The 14,362-nt window shown below is 44.1% G+C and overlaps 1 long non-coding RNA gene across 1 annotated transcript; it reads right to left on the bottom strand.

Moving 5' to 3' along the window:
* Positions 1–2,382: 2,382 nt before the first annotated feature.
* On the bottom strand, positions 2,383–12,628 carry LOC308679224. Its single transcript, XR_014028731.1, has 3 exons — positions 12,599–12,628; positions 4,158–4,596; positions 2,383–3,924 (listed from the first exon to the last, which is right to left on the bottom strand). It is a non-coding gene; the product is annotated as an uncharacterized lncRNA (long non-coding RNA).
* Positions 12,629–14,362: the final 1,734 nt, after the last annotated feature.

The raw sequence follows: 14,362 nt of genomic DNA, 5'->3' as shown, positions 1-14,362 counted from the left end.
TCTATATGAAAAAAGAAAAAAAAAACTCAGGGGCCACGAACACACCACCAGTGTTCCTGGCACTTGATAGAAGGCAGCGGAAATTGGAGAACAGCATTTCTCTGGCACTGAAAACTTCTTTTCTGCCTAGGCATATAATATAGCTGATGCAAGTGACTTTAGGCAAATAAAGCTATTTTTGGCCAGGAAGCCACAGATGGGGACTATGGAGATATTTCTCTCCGCACCAGCCACTGCCTTTCGGCCCCCATGGTCCAAGAGCCCTTGCACCTGCCGAGGAAACGCCAGAGAAGTCAGGGGAGCGCTTTGAAGGACCCAACTGCCATCCTTACTGTGCCAAAGTCTTCAGGGTTCTTGAGATGGAATTAGATCAGAGCAGCAGCTCCACTACCGGCCATCAGGGGGCAACAAAGTACCAGACTTTGCGCCATCTACTGGCCCTCCCCGAGATGCTCAGCCCTTTGAAGGGCCGCTCCTAGCCTGCCTTCCTGCCAAGGAGGTGGGGTGCTGAGTCTCCCCAGATTAACGCCTCGCAACCACCTGCCCAGGTAGTCTGCCCAACATACTCTAGAGGAGGGGTGTCAAACTCAATTTCATTGAGGGCTGCATTAGCGTTGTGGTTGACCTTGGGGGGCCGGGATGGGGGTGGCCATCTCAACATTGCTCATGTTGGGGAGGCCCCTGTGGGGGCCCGGGCAGGGCTGGGGCTGGGATCCATTATCTCCAGGTGAGGAAGGCAAGACCAGGGCGAGCACCATAGCCTTGTCCACCAGAGGAGCCTGGCTGTCGTTCTCAGGCCATGCAGAGGACCCCCATTGATGCCAGTTGCTCAGGGGGGGCACCCGGCTGCACTTACCTCCTCATCAAGGCTGCTGCTGATTGGCTTGCTGTCCTTAGCAATTGGATGGGAGACCACCAGGAGAGGTCAGGAGGAAGGTACAAGGAATTGGAAGCATGGCTGCTTGTGGTTAAGTGCTAAATGCTAAGTTAAGTGCTAAGGCAGGACTTCTCTCGGTCCCTACCTCTCTTTATAATCTTCCTCCCTCCCCATTGCTGAAAGGATGCTGAAAGGCAAAAGGGGAAACATTTCTCTAGGCCTTCTTCCCTTGTGATCAAATGCCACTGTGGCTGGTAGTCTGTGGCCACTTAAAAGACCGAGAACAAACCAGGTTCAATTTATCCCATGCCTGCATTTAGTGGGGACGTCCACAGACAACAGTACAGCAAAAGTGTCAAAATGGTGGCTGTGATAGTTGATCAGAGCACCTCCATTTTTTATGTGCAACAGCTTTAGCATTTAGGAGCAGGTGTAAGTTAGTTGCTTTTCTATTAATACATAACCCTTACAAGGGCTCTCCTGTAGGGACCCTGCCTTGGTCTAATTCAGACTGGAAATATAACAAAGGAAAATGTTTCCCCCCACTCTGCTCTGTCCTGTTTTCCCCACTGGAAGTGGCTCTTTGCAACACACAAGGAGGGGACACTTTCCTAAGAGCTCACAATTCAAGAATACCAATGTTAACTTGGACTGCCAATCAAGTCCTGTCTGCGACAAAAGAGAACATAAAATTGCTTTCTCCTTTGAGCCCAAGTCTCAATGATACAGGATTGATGCTACCAAGGTGCTTTTCCTTCATCCCTTGTTCCCTCCCTCCCTCCCTTCTCATCTCTTTCCTTCCTCAGCTCAGAAAAGGGTGATGGGGGGGAGAGATTGCAGCCATGAGGCTTCCCTTTCACCAGGACCAGCCCCGCCCACCCACAAGGGATAGCGAATTGGACCAGAATTGGTTTCTATGAGAGGCACCTTTTGCTTCAATCTGATGAAGTTGAGGATCTTTCCTTCCTAAGGGACCCAGTTGGGGCAGATGAGACACCTAGATTGTGCCACGACACACATGTTCCAATTAGAAGATTATTTAAAGGCAACTTATTAATCTCACAAGGAGGTTTCTCTTAATGCAGACATGTCAAACACAAGGCCCGGGGGGCGGATCCGGCCCACGGAGTGATTTTATGTGGCCCGCGAAGCCATCCTGGAAACAGTGAGGGAACAGCCCCCACTGCCTTGGCCCTGGCCCAGAGACCCTCCTTCTGCCAGAGACCCTTAGATCTGTCCCACTCCTGCCCAGGCCCCCATAGGCACCCTTGATGCCAACGATGTAGAGGTGGCCACGCCTACCCAGTAGGCCATATGCACTCTAGCCATGCCCACCCAGTAGGCCACGCCCACCCAGGCCATACCCACCCGGCCCTCTGAGGGCAACCGCAATGCTGATGCGGCCCTCAATGAAATTGAGTTTGACACCCCTGCCTTAATGAAAAGAGGAGCACAGGACACATACAGAAGAAAAAGTACAAAAGAATAGTTCATTGGATGGAAGAAATCCTGTTACATCAGAAACGTGGACAGTAATTGAAACATCCCATAATAACATAACCATTTAAAAGCATTGTATTCAAAGGAGAACGTTCGTAACAGTGTTCTGTGCGCCTTTGGCGTCTAGTCATGCCAGCCACATGACCATGGAGACGTCCTCGGACAAGCTCTTCGGCTTTGAAACGGAGATGAGCACCGGCCCCTAGAGTTGGAAACGACTAGCACGCATGTGCGGGGGAACCTTTACCTTTACCTTTATCCCTTAAGTAATAACCAAGAGTGTAGTTTGTTCTCTGTGTGGAAGGAGGGAGTGTGCCAAAAGGTACGGAAGAGGCGAGAGTCCTATTTCAAGGGGAAAATTAACCCAGAAGGGTCTGATTTCCAGGCCCATGGAAAGAACCGTGGGCACAATGGAAATTGCTAAGTTTCTTCAGAACATTCCAGTAGCAGCTTCTGAATCTCAAAATGAAATCTCACCAATGAGAAGAAATTGTGATACGAGTTTGTGGAATTGAATACACTTCTACTCATAAGATTACGTACCCCTTGAAAAGTGTGTAAGATTCAAATTCAACTATTAGGCATCGCAGAATAGTAGAATCATTAAACAGAGAGTAGCAATAAAGGGAACAGTAAAATGTTGACACACGAACTCTAGAAATATGGTTTTTCTCCTATGTGAATTCTTTGATGTTTACAAAGACCACCACTTTCAGTAAAACTCTTTCCACACTCCAGGCATTTATGTGGTTTTTCACCTGAGTGGATCTTTTGATGTCTATAAAGGGTGGTCCTCTGAAGTTCTTTCCACACTCCAGGTATTTATGCTGTGTCTCTCCTGAGTGGATTCTTTGATGAACACAAAAGGTGCTACTATCCCTGAAGCTCTTTCCACACTCAAAGCATTCATAAGGTTTTTCTCCTGTGTGGATCCTTTGATGTATATAAAGGCTGCTCCTCCAACTGAAGCTCTTTCCACACTCTGGACATTCATACACTTTCTCTCCACTGTAGATTCTTAGATGCTTTTTAAGATCTCCTTTTGAAGGATTCTTCACATTCCGGGCATTTATGTGGTTTGTCTCCTGAGTGGATACTTTGATGTCTATCAAGGTGTCCTGCCTGCCTGAAGCTCCTTCCACACTCCAGGCATTTATGTAGTTTTTCTCCTGTGTTGATTCTTTGATGTATATAAAGGGTACTGTTCTTAGTAAAGGTCTTTCCACACTCCAGGTCTGTCTCCAGTGTGGATTCTTAGATGCTGTTTAAGATCTCCATTTCTTTTGAAGGATTTTCCACATTCCGGGCACTGATATTTCTCTCCTCCCTCCTGGATTCTGTGGCTTTTCCCGCCTGTCCAAAAGGACCCTTCGCCCTCCAGGCCCGTCTCGGAGTCTCTGCTCGTTTCCTGCTCCCTGCTTCACCTTCCAGCCAGCCTCCTTTCGCGGAGTCCCCCTTGGCTCATCCCTTCGTGCCTTGCCCGCTGTCTCCTCCCGGGGCTGCTCCGTGGGGCCTCCTTCCTTCCTCTGCTGGGCTCGCCCGAACTCCTGCAGGGGGGAATGGGGAGGAGGAGAGGTGGGTCACGGCTTCGTCCCTTCCCGGAGGAGAGTCACGGCCCGCCTGGGGAAGACGGCCGAAGCCTCGGCCTCTCAGTGAGACTTTCAAAGCAGGCCTCCTACCCAGCGCCCGTCCCAGCAGACCAAGCCTCGGGCTCCCCCTACCCCCTTCCTGCACCAGAGAGCCTCTCAGACTGCAACTCCCGGCATCCCTTGCGCCCTACCTGGCTCCCAGCCCGTCCGCGGCCAGGTCTAATAGGTGCCTCAGTTCTATTCGTTCCCAGAAGTGGAGGCGGGACTTCTCTGCACACCCTTTTCCTGGGAGCTCTTTCTCTTTTCTTGAAGTGACCGCCCCTAAGAGTCCTGTTGTGAATCGCCGTCCTCGCCAGAGCGACCGATTGGTGTCGTCCTTCCATCTATAATCCATTTGGCGTCTGTGCAGTAGCGAAGGTTTTCTTTTGGAAGGGGAGCGAGCAGTCCCGTCTTCCTCCCCCCCGCCCCGCATCCAGGCCAGTGGAGCTGACGGGCCTCCCAGGCTGTGTCTCTCCCCAGGCAGGTCAGGGGGGAGTTCGGGGGGTGCTTCCTGCCTTCTTCATCCAGGGGGGCTCTGGGCAGGCTCCCCCTGTGGCCCCCAGGCAGCCCCCATCCCATGCAGGGGTTGGACTAGATGGGGAGAAGGGAGAAGTTAGAATATTATGAACTACACAGTGGACAACAGTTGGCGTTACTATTCTTAGATGCCCAGAAGGCCTTTGATAATGTTAAATGGTCATTTTTATATCAACAACTTAATTATATGGCTATGGCTGAAAAATTTATAAATACAATAAGGGCAATCTATACTAACCAGGAAGCAAAAGTAATTATTAATGGGGAAACATCTAGGAAATTTCAAATACAAAAGGGAACACGGCAAGGTTGCCTCTTATCTCCACTGCTGTTCATATTGACACTAGAAGTTCTAACGAGAATAATTAGAAATGAACCACAGATAAAAGGATTAGATATTAAAAAGGAAACTTTTAAATTTCAAGCATTTGCGGACAATCTGGTCTTTATCATGGAGGACCCACAACATTCAGGACCAAAATTATTGGAAGAATTAGTTAAATATGGTGAAGTCGCTGGGTTGAAAATAAATAGACATAAGACTAAGATGATTGCTAAAAATATGACTAACAGAAAGAAAACTTGGCTAGAATTATGGACATAGAAATAGTAAAAAAAAATACTTAGGAATCAATATCATGGCTAGATGCACTTCACTTAAAGAAGATAACTACGATAAAATAGTGAAACAAATAAAAGGTGATTTGGAAAGATGGAGAAACTTGAACCTTTCATTATTGGGGAGAATTGTGGTGATTAAGATGAACGTCTTGCCTAAAATCTTGTTCTTGTTCCAACTTGATTCAAAATTTTTCCAAAACTTGAACAAACTGTCATTAAATTTTATTTGGCAAGGGAAAAAACCAAGAATTAAAATGAAATATTTGCAGGACACAAAGAAAACCGGGGGATTTGGATTGCCAGTCTGGGAATTATATTACCATGCCGCGGCGTTAAATTGGATTAGAGAATGGATAATTCTGAAAAATACAAGATTACTGACTTTAGAAGGCCATGACTTACAATTTGGTTGGCATGCTTTTTTATGGAATGAAAAACAAGGATTATTTTCACATTTTCAAAAACATTGGATTAGGCAAGCACTATTTAACATTTGGAATAAAATCAGAAATTATAACTATACTAAAGTACAGGTCTGGCTATCCACCCTCGAAGTGATTGTCTATCCAAATCTATTTAACTTGGATAACAAAATTTCATATAAGGGCATCATGAATAATGAGGGGGAATTGAAATCCAGAAATGAATTAGAATTACAAGGGATAAAACTAGATTGGTGGGCCTATTTACAGATTCAATCAAGATTCGGGAAAGATAAAAAAGAATGGGGGATTACCCAGGAAACTGCTTTGGATAAAATATTATTGGGGCCAGATAATAAACAGATAAATAAATTATATAATTTGCTCTTGGGATATAAATTGTTTGAGGAACAAGTGAAGGACCATATGTTGACTTGGGCCAAAAATTTGGGACATGGCATTGATCTTGACACATGGCAAATGCTCTGGGACAGAAATAAAAGAATAACTCTGGCCTCAGCCTACAAAGAAAATTTATTTAAAATGTTCTATTGATGGCATCTTCCCCCAGCACGCTTAGTCAAAATGTATAAGACAGTATCTCCTAAATGTTGGAAATGCTCCGAAGAAATAGGCACATATTTTCATACATGGTGATCTTGCAGCAAGACTCAAAGATATTGGCAAATGATTTGGACTTGGCTAAAAGAAATACTAAGACGAAAAGTTGAGTTTAGTCTAGAATTTTTCTTATTGGGCATAATAAAAGAGAAATACTCCAAAGAAGAGTTGTATCTGATGATTCATATTATTACGGCAGCAAGAATGTCATTTGCCCAGAATTGGAAAAGGAGTGAAATACCGGTAGAAAACGAGGTAATAAAGAAAATTTGGGAGTGCACAGAAATGGACAAATTAACTCTGGAAATTAAGAATAAAGATCAATCAGGCTACTATAAAATCTGGAATAAGTTTTATTTCTGGTGGGAACAAAAGGAAGGTCTCCATTGGAATTTATAGATTGGTTGATTGCTCTAGATACTGTATTATTATATATAACTGATATGTATTTTAAGTGTATCTTATGTGTATATATATGTAAATTTTAAAAATAATGTAGACAAGAAGGTATGTCAGTCCGTTCTCACCGTGTCCAATGTTTTAAATAATAAATTCAATATTTTTTTTTTAAAAAAAGGATATGAAGGGACCATGTGCAGAATACTGCCTGCCCAGTATCTGTTATCCACATGTCTATGAGCTCATTCCAATTAGCTTTGTCAAGGACTGCAAGGAACCAGCTAAGATAAGGAAGACTCTGCCCTGGCTTGGGAAGTTTGGATGTTCTCTAAGATTGACTAGGGAGTACACCAATAAACAATGCTTTTGCTGTGCGTAGTTTCCTGCTTGTTAACTGTATAAATACAATAAACCCTGTGTAGGCAGACAGACATATTTGGGACACCCTGCGTTGACTGGTCTCTGAATCCCCACATTATGGCGCCCGAACAGGGACAATAAATCTTTAAAAACAAACAAACCAACGAAAAGAGATTTGGAACAGGGAGCCCTCCCTCCAGGGGAGCAACTTTCAACATATTTACCTTTGTCTGGAATAGACCCCAAAGGTACCTTCGTCCTATGGGACTCTACAAAGGTAAGTACGGGTTGCAATCTATCTCATCAGCAGCAACAATGTGTAGAGGAATTTACCTTCCTGCTACAAAATTCAGGGCTTAAAGCACCTGTGGCAGAGATAAGGAAGCTCATAGGAGAGATAGGGAAAAATTGTCTTTGGTATCCGGAGTGAGTACTGTCCATAGGGTTTTCATGGCAAAGTTACTGGAGTGAGTTGCCATTTCCTTCTCCAGTGGATCACGTTTTGTCAGAACTCTCAGCTATGACCTGTCCGTCTTGGGTCCGTCTTACTGTCCCTATGGACAGTACCAAAAGGCAAAACGATATGACGCTGGAAGATGAGCCCCTCAGGTCGGAAGGCGTCCAATATGCTACTGGGGAAGAGCAGAGGGCTAGTACTAGTAGCGCCAGAAAGAATGAAGCGACTGGGCCAAAGCCGAAAGGACGCTCAGCTGTGGATGTGTCTGGTGGTGAAAGGAAAGTCCGATGCTGTAAAGATTTTTTCTCCATAGGAACCTGGAATGTAAGATCCATGAATCAAGGAAAGCTGGACGTGGTCAAACAAGAGATGACAAGACTGAACATCGACATCTTAGGTATCAGCGAACTAAAATGGACAGGAATGGGTGAATTTAATTCAGATGACCATCAGGTATACTACTGCGGGCAAGAATCCCTCAGAAGAAACGGAGTAGCCTTCATAGTCAATAAAAGAGTAGGAAAATCAATACTGGGATACAATCCTCAAAATGACAGAATGATCTCAGTTCGAATCCAAGGGAAACCATTCAATATCACAGTAGTCCAAGTCTATGCCCCAACCACCAGTGCTGAAGAGGATGAAATTGACCGGTTCTATGAAGCCCTACAGCACCTTATAGAACTAACACCCAAAAATGATGTCCTTATCATCATGGGAGATTGGAATGCTAAAGTAGGAAGCCAAAAGATAACTGGAATAACAGGCAAGTTTGGCCTTGGAGTACAAAATGAAGCAGGGCACAAGCTGATAGAATTTTGTCAAGAGAATACGATGGTCATAGCAAACACTCTTTTCCAACAACCCAAGAGACGGCTCTACACATGGACATCACCAGATGGTCAACACAGAAATCAGGTTGACTATATGCTCTGCAGCCAAAGATGGAGAAGCTCTATACAGTCGGTAAAAACAAGACCAGGAGCTGACTGTGGCTCAGACCATGAGCTTCTCCTTGCAAAGTTTAGGCTTAAACTGAAGAAAGTAGGGAAAAGCACTAGGCCACTCAGGTATGAACTAAATCATATCCCTGTTGAATATACAGTAGAGGTGACAAATAGATTTAAGGAATTAGATCTGATAGACAGAGTGCCTGAAGAACTATGGACAGAGGTTCGCGACATTGTACAACAGGTAGCAACCAAAACCATCCCAAAGAAAAAGAAATGCAAGAAAGCAAAATGGCTGTCTGAAGAAGCTTTGCAAATAGCTGAGGAAAGGAGGAAAGTGAAAGGCAAGGGAGAAAAACATAGATATGCCCAATTGAATGCAGAATTCCAGAGAATAGCTAGAAGAGATAAGAATGCCTTCTTAAATGAACAGTGCAAAGAAATAGAAGAAAACAATAGAATAGGGAGGACCAGAGATCTTTTCAAGAAAATTGGAGAGATGAAGGGAACATTCCATGCAAAAATGGGCATGATAAAGGACCAAAATGGCAGGGACCTAACAGAGGCAGAAGAGATTAAGAAGAGGTGGCAAAATTACACAGAAGATCTATACAAGAATGAGCTTAACGTCCCAGATAATCACAATGAGGTGGTCACTGACCTCGAGCCAGACATCCTAGAATGTGAAGTGAAGTGGGCCTTAGAAAAGCTGAGCAACAACAAAGCTAGTGGAGGTGACAGTATTCCAGCTGAGCTATTCAAAATCTTAAAAGACAGTGCAGTAAAAGTGCTACACTCAATTTGCCAGCAAATTTGGAAAACTCAACAGTGGCCACAGGATTGGAAAAGATCAGTTTACATTCCAATTCCAAAGAAAGGCAGTGCCAAAGAATGTTCAAACTATCGCACCATTGCACTCATTTCTCATGCTAGTAAAGTCATGCTTAAAATCCTACAAGCTAGACTTCAGCAGTATGTGGATCAAGAACTACCAGAAGTACAGGCAGAATTTCGAAGAGGCAGAGGAACTAGAGATCAAATTGCTAACATACGCTGGATCATGGAGAAAGCTAGGGAGTTCCAGAAAAACATCTACTTCTGCTTCATTGACTATGCTAAAGCCTTTGATTGTGTGGATCATAACAAACTCTGGCAAGTCCTTAAAGAGATGGGCGTACCAGACCATCTTATTTGTCTCTTGAGAAACCTATATGCGGGTCAAGAAGCAACAGTGAGAACTGGACACGGAACCACTGATTGGTTCAAAATTGGGAAAGGAGTCCAGCAAGGCTGTATACTGTCGCCCTGCCTATTTAACTTATATGCAGAGCACATCATGAGAAAGGCAGGGCTAGATGAATCAAAAGTTGGAATTAAGATTGCTGGAAGAAATATCAACAACCTAAGATACGCAGATGATACCACTCTAATGGCAGAAAGTGAAGAAGAACTAAAGAGCCTCTTGTTGCGGGTGAAGAAGGAGAGTGCAAAACTTGGGTTGAAACTTAACATTAAGAAAACCAAGATCATGGCATCTGGCCCTCTCAATTCCTGGCAAATAGATGGGGAAGAAATGGAGGTAGTGACAGATTTTATTTTCCTGGGCTCCAAGATCACTTCAGATGGGGACTGTAGCCAAGAAATTAAAAGACGCTTGCTCCTGGGAAGGAAAGCCATGGCAAATCTAGACAGCACACTAAAAAGCAGAGACATCACCCTGTCAACAAAAGTGCGTATAGTCAAGGCTATGGTCTTCCCAGTTGCAATGTATGGCAGTGAAAGTTGGACCATAAGAAAGGCTGAGCGCCAAAGAATTGAGGCCTTTGAACTATGGTGCTGGAGAAGACTCCTACGAGTTCCTTGGACTGCAAGGCGATCAAACCGTTCAGTCCTAGAGGAGAACAATCCTGACTGCTCTTTAGAAGGCCAGATCCTGAAGCTAAAGCTCAAATACTTTGGCCATCTAATGAGAAGGAAGGACTCACTCGAGAAGAGCCTAATGCTGGGAAAGATCGAGGGCAAGAGAAGAAGGGGACGACAGAGAATGAGGTGGCTGGATGGAGTCACTGAAGCAGTAGGTGTGAGCTTAAATGGACTCCAGAAGATGGTAGAAGACAGGAAGGCCTGGAGGAACATTGTCCATAGGGTCGCGATGGGTCGGACACGACTTCGCAGCTAACAACAACAACAATCCGGAGTGAGGGACGCTCCGGTTACAGGACTGGGTAAAGATAGGGCATACTTTACATCTTGAACCTCGGGCTCCAGTTGAGATATTACATCTATGGCTTCAATACCGTCAAGCAGTGGGAAAAAAAAATGCAAGCTGAAACTGCAAGAGTGGGCATTACATTTCACATCCACCCCCACTTCCTCATACTGGAATTCTAAGCAGAGAAAAAAAAAGGTTAAAATGACCAGCCGGCCTTTCTTTTCTCTCTCTCTCTCTCTCTCTCTCTCTCTTAAAGTAACAGGGGAGGGGGGAAGAGAAAGAGACAGGAGAAAAAGAGTAAAAGAAATTTTACAAAAATCTCACCACTAAAAAATTTTTTTGCTCTCCTTCACATGCATTTTCCATAAATTTTCTCACACATTGTCCATGAAACTTGTCTCATTGTTTTTTTTATTTACTTTTACAACAATAAAATCTGCAATTTACTATTCCTTTCACAGCCTGGGACTGGTGGGGGTGAGTGATGTTTGAAGGCTAACACACATTTATATATCAACAAATTAACTCATTCACTTCCATTCTGACTGCTTGCATAAACAATTTCACATACAAAAATTTCATTTCATACTTTCTCCAGACAAACCATATATTGTTAAATAAGTTAAATAAATTTGTTTGGTGTTATCAGAGAGGATTTTGACCCTCTTCCAAGTCTTGGAAATAACACAGAACAACACAGACAGACATATATACACAGATACTATTAAAACATTTATTTAGACATATGGCTTGTCCGTGAGAAAAATCATGAGGTGATTTCAACCGAACATGGTTTCTATAGGGCCCTTTAAACATCTCCTATTTTTCTCACCATTCCAAGTCCAAGCTTAATGTTCCAAATGTCCAAAAATATATATAACAAAACAAAACACACATATCAATTTGGGGTTTTAGGCCAAAACAGGTCTTCCCTTTTAATTAAAAAGGGGGAAAAACATTTATGGTTACCTCCAATTTATCCCACCAACTTCAAAAGACAGTGGGGAAAGACTAAAAGGAATTTTGAACCTGGGGTCTTTTGCAGGTGTAAAGGGGGAGGGGAAAGTAGCACCCACCTCACCTTTGACAAAGGGAATTGAATAGTCCAAAGAGCTAGATTAAAAGAAAAAGATAGAAGAAAAACTTGCTTTTATTTCTTTGAATTTTCTTTTCTTTAGGTTTACAACAACAACTACAACAATTGCCCATCTTCTTTGAGAGTTTCCCTGATTATGGTTCCCTGAGGTTCTCGATCTTATGGCCACTCAAAATTTTCAATACCAGTTCGCTTCCCTTCAGGCTGTCCTTTCCCCTCGCGGGTTAAGGAAATGCAACCTTTCAGGTCTGCACTCGCTTTGGACTTACCAGTGTTCCCAGAACACAGCCCATCACACTCACACAGCCTTTATTGCAGAAACCTCCCACAATCGCTCTCCTGACCACTCAGGTACAATTGCGTGTTTCCCTCCTTCGGGGCAAAAGTTTCTTACCTGGGCCAGTGCACTGGGTTACCTGGTCCTGGGCCTCAGTTGTTGACTCTCTTCCTTTTTCCTATTCTTTGATTTTGTAGACCAGAATTGTTAATTTAGTTTGGCTCGGAGCCTGCAATGGGAAGCTAGATCTCAGACAATTCCAGGCAGTTGAAATCAACAGGCGCGCCCCTGGACTTTGCTGAGAACAGCTCCTCCCTAGAGGCTCTTTGAAGCCCCACGTTTGGTTGCCAAGATTGTGAGATTTAAAAGCCCAAAATCTGATACTCACAACTCGAAGACAAGTCTGGTTAACAAAGGCAAAGATTTATTGAAAAGAAAATTGAAAAGAATAAAGAAAAGAATAAAGAAAGAAAGCGTTTGCAAATGTGGCCTCTTAGACCCTTTCCAAATTGGATTGGGTTCAAAGAGCACGCTGAACAAGTTTCAAACCAGGCACTTATACTTTCTCTTCTTGATATATGTTACTCCTAAAAAAAAACAACTTCCTTACATCCATCACTACATTATCTTGTTTTACTCACCACTGTTGTGATTCAGGGTCAGCCTGTGGGTTCTGCAGTTGGGTCGGATGACTCAGAGGAGGAGGAGGAGGGGGGTGTTTAAGAACTTGCTGAGGGGATTGGACAGCTTGATGAGAGCCCTCAGCCAGGCCCCTCTCACCTGGTCACGATGCAGACCCAGCTGTGTGAGCCTGACAGCATGGATGAAGATGACCCACAGCTGGCCCTGTTCAAGGACGCCCGACGCAGGAGGCAGTCAATCAGGAGTAAACAGAGGAAGGCAATGGGGCTCCTCGGAAGGAGGCAGAGAGAAGCCACGCCTTGAACTGTATTTAAGGGGGAATGCGTGGGAGGGCTGGTTTGCTGAAGGCAACCGCTTGAATAGTTCCTGTTTCATAGCTCCTGTTTCATGGTTGGTGTCTGTTTTATGTTAATAAATTTGGCAGGCTTTATTCCAGCCTCTTGCCGTTTGTAAAGGGGTTGTCCCTGCCTTTTCTGCAGGGCCGGTAGCAGGCTGGTACAGAACAACCACCTTTGAGATGTTCCTATCCTTAACATTTCAAAAGAGCTTTGTTGATTACTTATGGGAGCACCTGCTGCCGGCATCAACTTCCCTTCGTCCAGTGCGCTCCCACAGAGGGCCTCCTCAGGGTGCTGTCAGTCAGAGTGTCGACTGGCGACCCCCAGGGGGAGGGCGTTCTCTGTGGGCCTGCCAGACCTTTGGAACCATTTACCGGTGGAGCTCCGGATGGCTCCCGACCTTCGCTCCTTCCAACGTGACCTAAAAACATATTTATTTGAACAAGCTGGCCTGGTCTGAAGGGTTGGGGTATTTTAATATTAACTGTATTAATTTTATTGGAACTGGGCTGTATTATTTAATTCTTTTTAACTTTTGTACAATGTATTTTAACTGTATTTGCCCTGTACACCGCCCTGAGTCCTTCGGGAGAAGGGCGGTATAGAAATTAAATTTTTTATTATTATTATTATTATTATTATTATTATTATTATTATTATTATTATTATTATTATTATTATTATTATTATTATTATTATTATTATTATTATTACCATGTGTGAATTCTCTATCTAAGCAGGAAATAGATGGCCCCACATCTTAGTGTTACATTTTATACAATTTATAAAAGAATAACCTTTATTTATTTTCCTTTACCTTGAAACATGTGTAAGATTCAAATTCAACTATTAGAAATCACAGAATGGCAGAATCATTAAACAGAGAGTAGCAACAAACGGAACAGTAAAATGGTGACACACAAAGGCTATCAATCCCCTGCTGGTGTGAGAGACTAGCAAGGTGGACTTTTGCTTCCCAGCAACGCTGCCCTTATCCATCCCAGGCTGGATTTCATGGCTAGGTGAGAGGACAGTCATGGGCTCTTGTCTGGACCGGCTCAGGTGAGAGCAGAGCCGGATTGGCAGACTGCTGGATGAAGACACGTTCCGGACTTAATGTTTTTTACATCTGAACTAACATCTCATCAGCTTAATAACTTCTGACCCCATTTGTGAACAATGGCTCATATGGACAGTTCCATCTTATGGCTCGCGTACAATACTCTGGATCGGACTTGTGCGCCCTCAGAGGGGTTTCTCCCTCCTGGATACGACCAGCCTTCTTTTCTAACATTCCCCTTGATGACGGACCCAATTGCCGGGGTTCCGAGAGGTGGCTGGGCTTAACTAGGGGCCTCGAGTGGAGACGTGCTAAGAGGCCCCTGATAAAATTTTTAGCCGGTTATTTTAAAAGGTTAGGGAGGG

The sequence above is a fragment of the Vipera berus genome (assembly GCF_964194415.1).
Source record: "Vipera berus genome assembly, contig: HAP1_SCAFFOLD_58, whole genome shotgun sequence".
In the NCBI taxonomy this organism is placed as follows: domain Eukaryota; kingdom Metazoa; phylum Chordata; class Lepidosauria; order Squamata; family Viperidae; genus Vipera; species Vipera berus.
Note: the sequence above shows the minus strand (reverse complement) of the source record. Positions and strands in the feature narration are given on the sequence as shown.